Source organism: Schistocerca serialis, chromosome 3 (assembly GCF_023864345.2).
Source record: "Schistocerca serialis cubense isolate TAMUIC-IGC-003099 chromosome 3, iqSchSeri2.2, whole genome shotgun sequence".
Lineage (NCBI taxonomy): Eukaryota > Metazoa > Arthropoda > Insecta > Orthoptera > Acrididae > Schistocerca > Schistocerca serialis.
In genome coordinates, this window is record NC_064640.1 from 528,631,530 (window position 1) to 528,646,299 (window position 14,770).

General features: G+C 41.5%; 1 protein-coding gene across 3 annotated transcripts in view; it reads left to right on the plus strand.

Moving 5' to 3' along the window:
* LOC126469533 (uncharacterized MFS-type transporter C09D4.1-like) overlaps nucleotides 1-14,770 on the plus strand; it is a 185,211-nt gene that overhangs the window by 125,396 nt on the left and 45,045 nt on the right. The gene's annotated exons all lie outside the window — the stretch shown is intronic.

Below are 14,770 nucleotides of genomic sequence, written 5' to 3' on the forward strand. Positions count from 1 at the left end.
TGGTATCACGGAGTTTGAAGCTAGCCCATTTTTGAAAAATCAATTAATGTCATTACAGAGTCATGTAACTTGGCATAAGAACAGTGGTCATGAAAAGATTCTAACCAGGAGGGACTGGAGACGAGTACACGCCTATTTAGTGACAGTCGGAGACACTACTTGCTGCTTTCAGTGAATGCCGGGTTATTACAACCGTAGGAAAGAGAACTGCTTGAAAGGACGTTTGGAGTCGGTTACATAGTAAAGGTCATCGTTCATAGCGGTACAAAAAAAATGGTTCAAATGGCTCTGAGCACTATGGGACTTAACATCTTAGGCCATCAGTCCCCTAGAACTTAGAACTACTTAAACCTAACTAACCTAAGGACATCACACACATCCATGCCCGAGGCAGGATTCGAACCTGCGACCGTAGCAGTCCCGCGGCTCTGGACTGAAGCGCCTAGAACCGCACGACATAACGGTACATGAAATTTCACGTCTTCAGTGGGCCAAAAAATACAAAAAAATGCCAGTAGCTGCCTGGAGGCGTAGAATGTGGTCCACCGTGTGGTGATTTTGCTTCTTTTCTAACGACGCAAGACGTTGAGTGCACCGACAGCCCAATTTGGTTTCAACCCGCAGTAAGTGGAGGGTATAGTTTAGGTCGAAAGTGGTTCTGTGATGTCGTACCATGACATTTGCCTACTCACTCAGGTTGCCGTGAACCAGGATATTAATTTTAATTCTCTGTCATCAACTGAACAACTTCTTCTACACATTCATAATGAGTATTCTGTGGACACTCACGTCAAGGTGATAAAGTCACGTACTCAGAGTTGTACGTACACTCTACATAATATGACCGTCCTTCAGAAGCTTGAATAACCACCTTTTGCAGCGCGGACTGTCGCGAGATGAGCAGAAACAGAATTAATGAGGGCCCGGAAGGTACCGACAGGGATGTGAAGCCATTAAGACTCCAGTGCCGTGTCCAGCTGCGCTACGTTTCTAGATTTAGAATTCATGGTACGAACACCCCGATCGAGGTGGTCCCACAGATTCTCGATTGGGTTTACATCTGGGGAGTTTGGTGGCCAGGTAAGTACTCTACTATCATCCTGGTGCTCTTCAAACCATGCACGTACACTGAGAGCTGTGTGACACGTTGCATTTTCCTACTGATAGCTGTCATGGTGCAGTGGAAACACTAACTGTATGTAGGGATGGACATGGTTCCCAAGGATAGGTGCATACTTTTTTTGATCCATTGTGCCTTCCAGACTGACGAGATCACACAGAGAATGCCGTGAAAAGTTTCACCAGAACATAAAGCTCCCTCTTCGAGCCTGGGCCGTTCCGACGCTTGCTGCAGAGTGTTTCCTTGCAGACATTGCAAGCCGATGGAGCGTCAAACGTGATTAATCTGAAAAGGCCACCTGTCGCCACTCAGTGGACGTCCCTATGCGGTACTGGCGTGCAGATACCAGCCTTCGTCATCAATGAACAGCTATCAGCATGGGTGCATGAATCAGGTGGCTGCTGCGGAGGCCCATACGCAGCAAAGCTCGTTGAAAGATCATTGACGAGACGCTGTTGGCGGACCCTGTGGTTCATCTGTGCCATCAATTGTTCAACAGTTACCAGTACGCATCCCATCTACGTTCGGAACGATCTTTCAGCCATGCTCCCTCCCCGTGTGAAAGGCTTCCATCTTTTGTTTACATTGTCCACCCTTCCAAACGCCATAGAGTTACAGCACTCAGACGTTCACTGGCGGACTGTTTGGGGTTGCATGCACGCACCCTTTCTACCGTCGAATGTGTCTGCACTCTGGTATATAGTTGCCAACGGTAAATTCCCGACCAATCGTGGACTTCTGCATATAGGACTGGCACTTCGCCACTTTGCTCTGACTGCCAACTCGACCACACCGAGAAGCATCATCTTACATACCTCATGAAACGGTATGTTTGGCTCTACATCCAGCGCGTTGTGGGCTGTTACCTCCGCCTCCTGCAAACGACAATTACTCCGGAATCATGCTATTGCTCCAGATCTCACACTGTCCTGTTGCGAAACACTAAGCACTCACCTGCTTTAGAAGACAGGCTTTAGAATACTTCTTCCCCCGCCGGCCGGAGTGGCCGAGCGGTTGTAGGTGCTACAGTCTGGAACCGCGCGACCGCTACGGGATCAGGGCTGTCGACCTTTGGTTGATGCTATCCAGGCGTTTGAGAGGTAGACTATCCTGATACACTTTGTAGATCCGTAACTGTAGGTAACAGAACTACTAATTGGTTGATCCAAATCACTCTGTATTACTGTGTTAGCGAAAGAGTGTAGTGTACAAAGCACCTCCCTGCAGCGGTCTGATTTCCCTCAGAAAAATTCCACTGGGCAGAAAATATACAACGCCAACAACCTCCATGTAATCTAATTACTGGTCTAAGCAACAACCTTGCCATTTTCAGTAAAAAAAAAAAAAAAATCTTGCCACATTATTTCAAAGAAAGTTAGACAGTACAGTCAGAATAAAATACTTCGCTCTTTGTATCCACCTTTAAATACCCCAATTCCACCAGCACCTCCTCCAGCTACTATCTTCCTGATATGACACAAAACTACTGCCACGGATAACGACCATTTGGGCTAAATCAATGAACCCTCAAATATTAAAGTCATAAGCGTATAAATCATCAACCACCGTAAGCAAGTGTTAATGCTCCATGCAACGGGATATTTTCCGGTCGCCATACTTCGCTCAGACTTATAAATCCGAGAAAAATACCCCTACTTTTCTAAAGCTGCTCTGCAGTTCCAAACAACTTCAAAATTATGATTCTTGAAATTTGTCCCACGAATTGAGTATTCCATGATGTTTCGCGATTGTATGCGGATAACGTCGACATCTTGCCAAGAAATTTCGGCTGACAACCATTCAGCCACCTTCAGGTGAGCTTTACAGTGAGGTCTTTCGTGCACGTCGCTAAACTTACACCAAAACTTGGCGTGGAGGAGCATGCGTTATCAGTTACTACTGCATGACCGCCTTCCTTCGATTTTAGCGCCTCTGTCGGATAATGCTCCATCTGCGACGCTCAGGGGAATGCGATAACCATGATATTGGATACACGCCCTCTGTCGAATTGGAGGCCCGCGGCGTTAAAATTCACGGACCAAAACAGTAAAATTAAGTGCCGCTAGACGTATCGTTATGCGTAGAGTTTTATATTTCTGAAGATATTAAAGGAACCACCGAGTTCCATGCCTTATCAAGTCGAAAGCCGCCTTCCAGTGAAACATATTTCCACAGATTCTTTGGTAATAGAATCCCAAAAGGATGTCGTCGTGGCCAAGATTTTCTTGGTAGAATAATTGGTAGAGTGTACCGTCGGATACAATTCTCAGCTATGGCTGATCTATTATGCTGTGAAATGTGAGTATGGTGATCTTGTTCCACGTACCTTTCCTACATTCTGTGTGTCGTCCGACAACTGCAGGCTTTACCACATTGGCATGGTATTTTGTAGAGTCCAGGTCTTTGTCAGTGGTCAGAATATTACTTTAATATAATGTTTCTTACGATGCGACAGATCTAGCTAGAATTAATTTCATTATTTTGGCCTACGAATTTTAACCCTTTAGGCCCACAATGCGACACGGGGCGTGCATGCAAAGCCCTATCGCCGCCAAGTATGCTCCTGCTCGTCTCGCAAAGGTACTGTCCAACTTGAGACGTTGAAGTATGTCCTGAATTTTTGTATAGGGGAAGAACAGAACGAAAGAAACACATTGTCAAAATTTTAGCTGTCAAAACTCACTGGAAGTATTTTTTTAAAATGTTGAAAATTGCCGTATCACAGCTTACCTGGGTGCTGGAGGAATGTGCACCCCTGCCGTATCTGCGGCAGACGGAGCATGTTTAACACGACGGACGCATAGCCTTGGTTGACGGCAAATTGTCAAACAGATAACACTGAACAATGCGAAAGCAATTCGTAAAGTGAATTTCTGTTTCCGTTGATAGTTTCTCTGATACAATTGTTCGCAACTTCTATTCGCTCAGAATTTGCAACTCATTTAACATCCGTAATAACTGGCAGTTACCTTTGCAGTATCGCCAGGTATTAACAATGGAGATAAAACTGAATTAATTTTCTTTGTGTTTTCTTCGTGTATGCTAGCTAATAGCGTTTGCCTTTGCGTAGGTTGCAGAGTCTCACAGTAATGTGGAATCCAGCTAATGTTTTGAACCTTGCATAGATGAAATGTCAAGAACGTGGTATGCAATCGAAATCATCTACTTCTCCTAAAGAATTTCTTACGTGTTATTCATTCCTTAATTTCTTGGAAATTCACTGAATGATGTCGACGTATCGATAGAAATTATGGAAACATAAGAAGAAACAGGAAATAACTGACAATTCTATGAATTCTAATTCGAACAGTGACTATTGTGCTAATTAAAGTCCAGAACAAAAACACAGTATTTTCTTAGCCCGAAGAAAACATGTACGATTATAGCTTTCACTGTCAAAAGAAAGGCTACAAATTTTTTGGTTAAACGAAGAAGGGAGAAATTGTTTGAAGTTAAGCAGTGTGCAAAGCCGGCTACGTTTAGTAAAATCTGAACGTGAGTTGTACAAATGGAACAAAGATTTACACAAAATATGAAATGCATGCCAAAATGAAATTCACAAAACTGTAAAAGAAAAACTGTTTGAAAAATTTAGAACTGTTCGTGAGAGTCAATGCACCGTTACCCAGGGAGATCTACTCGTCTGGGTCCTCTGAATTGCGAATAAGATTAACATTACTGTTTTCAGGCTTCTTCGACCTAATTAAACAGATTCAGGAAATTATACGAAAAAAGAAGTCGGTAAAATACAAATTTTACTTCAGGTAAATGTGGAGAGGAAATGTATTTAACAGGAAATACTAAAGAGTAATCTGTAGCTGACATAAAGACGAAGCTTCTTGTTTACCCCCTAAAATGCTTTGTATAAAGCCAGCCAGTCAGTTTGCGTGCAAGTACTGCGTACAGACAGTTCTTAATAAGTTTGAGAGAAAGAAAGACAAAGTAGTTTGTGCAGCTGATGACTGCAATGACAATCTTGTAGTCTACCTAGCAAAATCTGGAAAAACAGAGGGGAATAATTTTCAGTATTAAATCCGAAACGTCTTCCTAGCATTTGTAACAAATAAATCATTGCTTTTGTTTTACTTTTCATCTAGACATAACATCACATCTGTCTCTGGGAGAACGACGAAAAGATTCGGCCTCTCGGCAAAGAGTTGTTTCGACACTGTAAAGTATTTTTCAGATAATTGTCGGACAATATAATTTCTGATACCTCTTTGTCATTTCAGGTTTATCAGCGGAATAGTATTGTCCAACTTCAGTCGTTTTTGCAATGTCTGTCCGATTCACCAAGTTTTACAAAGTTAGTCAAGGATGCCTGGTACACAGCACAATAAGCAGAACAACGGCCACAACCATTTCTTACTCCATTCTAATTCTGTCTAAATAAAACTAGTAATTACTGTGACGTGCTTAAATGCATTAATTTGTCCTTTAACAGGTGTGCCTGGTTTAAAGGAAATGTTTGTTTTCCTCATCCAACAGCCACTTCATATTTTTTAGATGACTACTGGAAATAATCAAAAGGACTATTTCATAGCGAGTAAAATATACATTATTCAAAAATCGTCATAAGAACTGTTGTTGTTGTTGTGGTCTTCAGTCCTGAGACTGGTTTGATGCAGCTCTCCATGCTACTCTATCCTGTGCAAGCTTCTTCATCTCCCAGTACCTACTGCAACCTACATCCTTCTGAATCTACTTAGTGTATTGATCTCTTGGTCTCCCTCTACGATTTTTACCCTCCACACTGCCCTCCAATGCTAAATTTGTGATCCCTTGATGCCTCAAAACATGTCCTACCAACCGATCCCTTCTTCTAGTCAAGTTGTGCCACAAACTTCTCTTCTCCCCAATCCTATTCAATACCTCCTCATTAGTTACGTAATCTACCCACCTTATCTTGAGCATTCTTCTGTAGCACCACATTTCGAAAGCTTCTATTCTCTTCTTGTCCAAACTAGTTATCGTCCATGTTTCACTTCCATACATGGCTACACTCCATACAAATACTTTCAGAAACGACTTCCTGACACTTAAATCTATACTCGATGTTAACAAATTTCTCTTCTTCATAAACGATTTCCTTGCCATTGCCAGTCTACATTTTATATCCTCTCTACTTCGACCATCATCAGTTATTTTACTCCCTAAATAGCAAAACTCCTTTACTACTTTAAGTGTCTCATTTCCTAACCTAATCCCCTCAGCATCACCCGATTTAATTTGACTACATTCCATTATCCTCGTTTTGCTTTTGTTGATGTTCATCTTGTATCCTCCTTTCAAGACACTGTCCATTCCGTTCAACTGCTCTTCCAACTCCTTTGCTGTCTCTGACAGAATTACAATGTCATCGGCGAACCTCAAAGTTTTTACTTCTTCTCCATGAATTTTAATACCTACTCCGAATTTTTCTTTTGTTTCCTTTACTGCTTGCTCAATATACAGATTGAATAACATCGGGGAGAGGCTACAACCCTGTCTCACTCCTTTCCCAACCACTGCTTCCCTTTCATGCCCATCGACTCTTATAACTGCTATCTGGTTTCTGTACAAATAGTAAATAGCCTTTCGCTCCCTGTATTTTACCCCTGCCACCTTCAGAATTTGAAAGAGAGTATTCCAGTTAACGTTGTCAAAATCTTTCTCTAAGTCTACAAATGCTAGAAACGTAGGTTTGCCTTTTCTTAATCTTTCTTCTAAGATAAGTCGTAAGGTTAGTATTGCCTCACGTGTTCCAACATTTCTACGGAATCCAAACTGATCTTCCCCGAGGTCCGCTTCTACCAGTTTTTCCATTCGTCTGTAAAGAATTCGCGTTAGTACTTTGCAGCTGTGACTTTTTAAACTGATAGTTCGGTAATTTTCACATCTGTCAACACCTGCTGTCTTTTGGATTGGAATTATTATATCCTTCTTGAAGTCTGTGGGTATTTCGCCTGTCTCATACATCTTGCTCACCAGATGGTAGAGTTTTGTCATGACTGGCTCTCCCAAGGTCATCAGTAGTTCTAATGGAATGTTGTCTACTCCTGGGGCCTTGTTTCGACTCAGGTCTTTCAGTGCTCTGTCAAACTTTTCACGCAGTATCTTATCTCCCATTTCTTCTTCATCTACATCCTCTTCCATTTCCATAATATTGTCCTCAAGTACATCGCCTTTGTATAAACCCTCTATATACTCCTTCCACCTTTCTGCCTTCCCTTCTTTGCTTAGAACTGGTTTGCCATCTGAGCTATTGATATTCATACAAGTTGTCTCTCTTCTCTCCAAAGGTCTCTTTAATTTTCCTGTAGGCAGTATCTATCTTACCCCTAGTGAGATAAGCCTCTACATCCTTACATTTGTCCTCTAGCCATCCCTGCTTAGCCATTTTGCATTTCCTGTCGATCTCATTTTTGAGACGTTTGTATTCCTTTTTGCCTGCTTCATTTACTGCATTTTTATATTTTCTCCTTTCGTCAATTAAATTCAATATTTCTTCTGTTACCCAAGGATTTCTATTAGCCCTCGTCTTTTTATCTACTTGATCGTCTGCTGCCTTCACTACTTCATCCCTCAAAGCTACCCATTTTTCTTCTACTGTATTTCTTTCCCCCATTCCTGTCAATTGTTCCCTTATGCTCTCCCTGAAACTCTCTACAACCTCTGGTTCTTTCAGTTTATCCAGGTCCCATCTCCTTAAATTCCCGCCTTTTTGCAGTTTCTTCAGTTTCAATCTGCAGTTCATAACCAATAGATTGTGGTCAGAATCCACATCTGCCCCTGGAAATGTCTTACAATTTAAAACCTGGTTCCTAAATCTCTGTCTTACCATTATGTAATCTATCTGATACCTTTTAGTATCTCCAGGATTCTTCCAGGTATACAACCTTCTTTCATGATTATTGAACCAAGTGTTAGCTATGATTAAGTTATGCTCTGTGCAAAATTCTACAAGGCGGCTTCCTCTTTCATTTCTTCCCCCCAATCCATATTCACCTACTATGTTTCCTTCTCTCCCTTTGCCTACTGACGAATTCCAGTCACCCATGACTATTAAATTTTCGTCTCCCTTCACTACCTGAATAATTTCTTTTATCTCGTCATACATTTCATCAATTTCTTCATCATCTGCAGAGCTAGTTGGCATATAAACTTGTACTACTGTAGTAGGCATGGGCTTTGTGTCTATCTTGGCCACAATAATGCGTTCACTATGCTGTTTGTAGTAGCTAACCCGCACTCCTATTTTTTTTATTCATTATTAAACCTACTCCTGCATTACCCCTATTTGATTTTGTATTTATAACCCTGTAATCACCTGACCAAAAGTCTTGTTCCTCCTGCCACCGAACTTCGCTAATTCCCATTATATCTAACTTTAACCTATCCATTTCCCTTTTTAAAATTTCTAACCTACCTGCCCGAATAAGGGATCTGACATTCCACGCTCCGATCCGTAGAATGCCAATTTTCTTTCTCCTGATAACGACGTCCTCTTGAGTAGTCCCCGCCCGGAGATCCGAATGGGGGACTATTTTACCTCCGGAATATATTACCCAAGAGGACGCCATCATCATTTAATCATACAGTAAAGCTGCATGTCCTCGGGAAAAATTACGGCTGTAGTTTCCCCTTGCTTTCAGCCGTTCGCAGTACCAGCACAGCAAGGCCGTTTTGGTTAATGTTACAAGGCCAGATCAGTCAATTATCCAGACTGTTGCCCCTGCAACTACTGAAAAGGCTGCTGCCCCTCTTCAGAAACCACATGTTTGTCTGGCCTCTCAACAGATACCCCTCCGTTGTGGTTGCACCTACGGTACGCTGAGGCACGCAAGCCTCCCCACCAACGGCAAGGTCCATGGTTCATGGGGGGAGGTCATAAGAACTATGCTACAGAAATTGTTATAAAGTATTTCATGTCAACATAGTAAAGTCTCAATTTATAGAAGTCGTCTGTAAGGTAACATCATATGCTGCCTTGATTTTCTTTCCTCTGATAGTCACTTGGGTAACAATTACATCTGCAACAGGTTAGGTGACGCTATGACATCTACATCTACATCTACGTGATTACTCTGCTATTCACAAGAAAGTGCCTGGCAGAGGGTTCAATGAACCACCTTCAAGCTGTCTCTCTACCGTTCCACTCTCGAACGGCATGCGGGAAAAACGAGCACTTAAATTTTTCTGTGCGAGCCCTGAGTTCTCTTATTTTATCGTGATGATCATTTCTCCCTATGTAGGTGGGTGCCAAAAGATGTTTTCGCAATCGGAAGAGAAAGCTGGTAATTGAAATTTCATGAGAAGATCCCGTCACAACGAAAAATACCTTTGTTTTAATGATTTCCACTCCAATTCACGTATCATGTCTGTGACTTCGCGATAATACAAAACGAGCTGCCCTTATTTGTAATATTTGGATGTCAGCTGTCAGTCTTACCTGATGCGGATCCCACACCGCACAGCAATACCCCAGAATAGGGCGGACAATCGTGGTGTAAGCAGTCTCTTTAGTATACCTGTTTCACCCTCTAAGTGTTCTGCCAATGAACTTCAAGTTATTCAAAAAAAATTAATGATTTGAGACATTTTTGGTATGGTTTAAGTACTTAAAGTTCGCGTTTGTGGCGCTACGATCTCTTGTCACGGTTGCGTCTACTTATTCGCCTGTACAAACCGCTCTTTTAAGCTGTTCTTCGTGGGTCCAAAATGAGCAACTTAAGAAAAAGGAAAAAAACTTGCAATGCGTGTTAGCGACTAAAATTTTGACAGCTCATTTCTTTTGGGGAATTCTTCCTGCATGAAAAATTTCATGTCACCTTTCGACATGTCGGATTCGACCATTCCTTTGTCAGATGGAGCAATATTCGACAGAGGGTGCGAAACTTGACGGAGGGCAATCATGCAGCGGCAATTAATGGCATGCGCAACTTATGGCATGCGCCTCCGTGCTACTTTCGATATCAACTTACCGACGTGTACCTACAATTTCCTCTGTAAAATTCACATGAAAGTTTTTGAACTGTTGTCAGCGGAAATTTCGGCAAGATTTAGACCTCATTAATCTGCAATATCGATACTTCTTTGAAGACTTCAAGATTTTGCAGCGGATGTTTGATATTGTCGCAGTCACTAATGTGATTTTTCGCAAAGCATTTAAGACCCATAAAATTACTACATCTACATCTACATTTTATGATTACTGTGCAGTTAATACTTAATTGCTTCGTACAGATTCACAGAACAACTTTCAGGCTATTTTTAGACCGTTTCACTCTCGCATAGCACGTGGGAAAAATGAACACCTACGTCGTTCCGCGCAAGCTCGGATTTCTCATATTTTATTACAATGATCACTTCCACCTATGCAGGTGGGAGTCACCAAAATATTTTCACATAGTTTGTGATAGAAATTACGTGAAAATATCTTGGACGAAAGAAAAACGTCTTTTTTTTCCTACCATTGGTCTCCCAGATTCCAACCCCGCCCCTTCCCCACTGCATCATCCAACGGTACAGCAACTCATATTGTATGTCCCATTATCTTTTCAGCCATGAAACATTTTCTGGGGACAGTCCACAGTTTTCATGCTTCGTTCTCAATTCCTTTAAAACTGATTGAGAACAATAAACGTCCCCCTTTTCTTATTTTTTGTCCTCAGTTTTTGAAATTTCCTAAAACAATCGAAATAGGAAGAATGTGCTGATCATTATAAACTAGAACATGGATGACTATACCAGTACAACCTAATTTGGCATCAATTGCTTATTCCATATATACATTTTGACATCGCAGTCCACGGAGAGCAGCGACCTGATTCTATATTTAAAAATGAACAGTCGAGATCACAATAATATTTCTTTATTAACCGGTTTCGGCTTACGTACAAGCCATCTTCAGAATTTTTTTTGAAAAATCTGAGAAGCCGTCAACACCAGCCATACGGGACCAAAAAGAAATCGAGATGGCTTGTACATAAGCCGAAACTGATTAATAAAAATATATTAATGCGATCTCGACTGGTCATTCTTAAATTATTTTGTTTAACTGCAAGAAAATGGACTAATGAAGATGAGGACTATTTTCTGGTGCGAATGAATTTTTACTTGAATTCAGAAATAATACCACACTGATGGGGGACATGCCGAAGCATCAGACTAGGACAGCTGTATAATCGTGGTGTTATTTCGTTTCTATTTATCTCATCTTTTTCAGCATCCACTTTCTTGTGAGTAAATAAATAAATGACGCCTTATGTACATTTTCTATTGGGAATTCTATGACTTTTATTAGCCACCACGGTGCAGCAAAAGTCTAAGAGATTGGCTTCTGATCATCCCAGTGAGACATGGATCTTGTGTTTGTCTAAAGGCACTGGTTATTTCGCTTCCCTGGAGTCAGTGGCCCTAAATTAGGGACGGCGACTGCTTATAGCTCACGGTGGTCGTTACACCCTAACTGAAAAAAAAGTTCTGTTAAGTACATTTTTTCCATTAAGTTGTTTCTAGAAGCGAAGTTACTGGATTTGGAATATTACTTCTTTTGTACAGTAAATTTCTGGTTTCACATTTTTTTTCTCTTGTGCAGAATCGAGGTCGTGTTGGATCAAGGTCATGTCTGTTACCGTTTCGTACTAAGTAGCGGCTGCTTTAGTTTTGAGGTAGTTAGAGGCAATGTGTTTACTTTCGTCAAAGTAAAAAACTTATTAAGTAACTGTTCCATATGCTTTTGGAAACAATTTGGTGTTTTAATTTTTCCTCTTGTTAATTTTTTCTCCTCATTTGCTAAATGTTTTCACTGTTTGATTTGAAATTAACTTTTTCCACTCTTTGCTTCCCATTAAATTTTGCTGATGTAGACGGCCACCTTGTCTTGCCTAATGGTAGAAACGGCCCTAGCCACCCCAACTTTTAAAACGGCGCGGTCGACTTCCTTCCCCATGCTTCCCTAACTCGCTGGGACAGATGACCTCGCTGTTTGGTCCTCATCCGAAATAAACTAACTAACCAACCACCCCAACTCGTGTACCATATTCGTTACACTATCTCTCCCACTTGGCGATAATCCAAAACCAACTGCCCTTCTCTGAACTTTATCGATTCTCTCCATCAATGCTATCTGGTGAGGATACCATATCACGCGGGAACATTCCAAAAGAGAACGAACAAGAGTAGTGTACGCAGTGTCTTTCGTAGATGTGTCGCTTCTTCTAAGTGTACTGCCAGTAAAACGCAATCTTTGTTTCCCCATCTCGATAATATTTTTTAAGTGATGTTTTTAATTTAAGATGTCCACAAGTGTAATCTACAGATATTTAGTGGAATTGACAAGCTTTAAATTTGTCTGATTTATCACGTAAGCAAAATTTATCGGGCAGTGTTTCATTACTCAGAATCAACTGACACTTTTATCGTATTGCAAGAAGCTTCTCAATTTCATTCTGAAATTCACTTTGGTCTTCTAATCACTTTACTAGAACGTAGACTACAGCATCATCTGTGGTGTCACCGCCAGACACCACACTTGCTGGGTGGTAGCTTAAATCGGCCGCGGTCCATTTAGTACATGTCGGACCCGCGTGTCGCCACTGTGTGATCGCAGACCTAGCGCCACCACAAGGCAGGTCTCGAGAGACGATATAGCACTCGCCCCAGTTGTACGAGGAGATTGCTAGCGACCATACGGACGAAGCCTTCCTCTCATTTGCCGAGAGCCAGTTAGAATAGCCTTCTGCTAAGTCCATGGCTACGACCTAGCAAGGCGCCATTAGCCTTACCTACTTTGAGAGTTATAGTATAATTGTCTCAAGAAGAATGCTGTAGTCATCAAATAATAAAGTTAAGTATAAAGCAGCTACGTACTTTTCTTGCTACCATTCAATAGTTATCCTGTTCCAGAATTGACGCCCGTCGGCGTGAGTGTGTACGCGTGCCTTTCTATCGGCTACCCGTCACTGTGGACTGGCTGCCTTGTCAGTCCACTTCATCATCTATTACAGTTCCCTGGGGAACGCCAGATCTCACTTCTGTTTCACTTGAAGACTTCCCGGTGATTACTACGAACTGTTGCGTTTTTGATAGGAAGTCACGAATCAGTTTGCCCCTTTTGAAGATCCAGAAAAATGGAATGAACTTGAGTTTCCCTGTCAAGACACTCATTACTTCGTGTGAATAAAGAGCCCGTTGTGTTTAACAAAAACAATATTTTCTGAATCCATGTTGACTATGCATCAAAAATTGGTTCAAATGGCTCTGAGCACTATGGGACTCAACATCTGAGGTAATCAGTCCGCTAGAATTTGAACTACTTAAACCTAACTAACCTAAGGACATCACACACATCCATGCCCGAGGCAGGATTCGAACCTGCGACCGTAGCCTATGCGTCAATAGATCGTTTTCTTCGAGATATTTCATGATGTTACAACACCTTACATGTTTAAATATCCTACTGTAAACCGATGTCAGTGGTAAGGATATGTAATTCAGCGGATTATTTCTGTTTTCTTTCTTGTGTATGCGTGAGTCCTGTATAACTTTCCAGTCTTCAGGTACGGATCTTACCACAAGTGAATGGTCCTATATGGAACCATATCATCAGCATTCTTCGAAAGGAACCTGGTTGGTATATCAACTGGACAGGAAGACTTGCCTTTATTAAGTGGCTTAAGTTGCTTCTCCACACCGAGAGTGTCTACTTGTAAGTTATCATGATAGCTGTTTTTCTTGACAGGAATTATCTAATACTTAGAGCAGTTGTTTATGGTGAAGGAATTTACGAAAACCGTGTTCAGTGGCTCCTCTCTAGCGGCGTCGTCACCGATAAGAGTATCATTACTATCACCCAATGAAGTTATTGAATGTGTCTCGCCAGTAGTACCCTTTGCATACGACCAGAATCTCTTTCGATTTTCTGCCAGATTCTGAGACTGTGTCTTTGTGGTAACTATTAAAAGTATCTTGCATTCAAGTCTGCGCTAAATTTCGAGTGATATAGAAGAGCGCTCATCTTGGAGAGTTTGCGTCCTTTTAAATCGAACTCGTGCTCGTCGCTCGTGCAACAATATTCTGACCTGTTCTGTATGCCATGGGAGATGTTTTAAATAAATATGTTTTGTGTTTAATTTTGATGTATCTCGGTGTTACGGTATTCAGTCTCGCTACAACGGCCTTGTGGTTACTAACAGCTGTAGCCATAATGACACTCTCCATTTGCTCTGGTTTGTTTGTTGTTAAGAGAGCTAGTATGTTATCGCAAACAATTACACTGCATGTAGGCTTCTGAGCTTAATGGTCAAAATAATTTTCAAAAATTGTTCAAATGGCTCTAAACACTGTGGACTTAACATCTGAGGTCATCAGTCCCCTAGACTTAGAACCGCTTAAACCTAACTAACCTAAGGACATCACACACATCCATGCCCTAGGCAGGATTCGATCCTGCGACCGTAGCAACAGCGCGGTTCCGGACTGAAGCGCCTACAACCGCTCGGCCACAGGGGCCGGCAATAATTTTCAGAGAAAGCATTTAGTACAATTATTTCCGTCGATTTTTTATGCTTACCACCGACCTTAAACATGTATTTTAGCCAAAATATCGAGGGTAGACTGACGTCGCCACCAACTATAACTGGATGAGACATTACCCATTCGAAATTA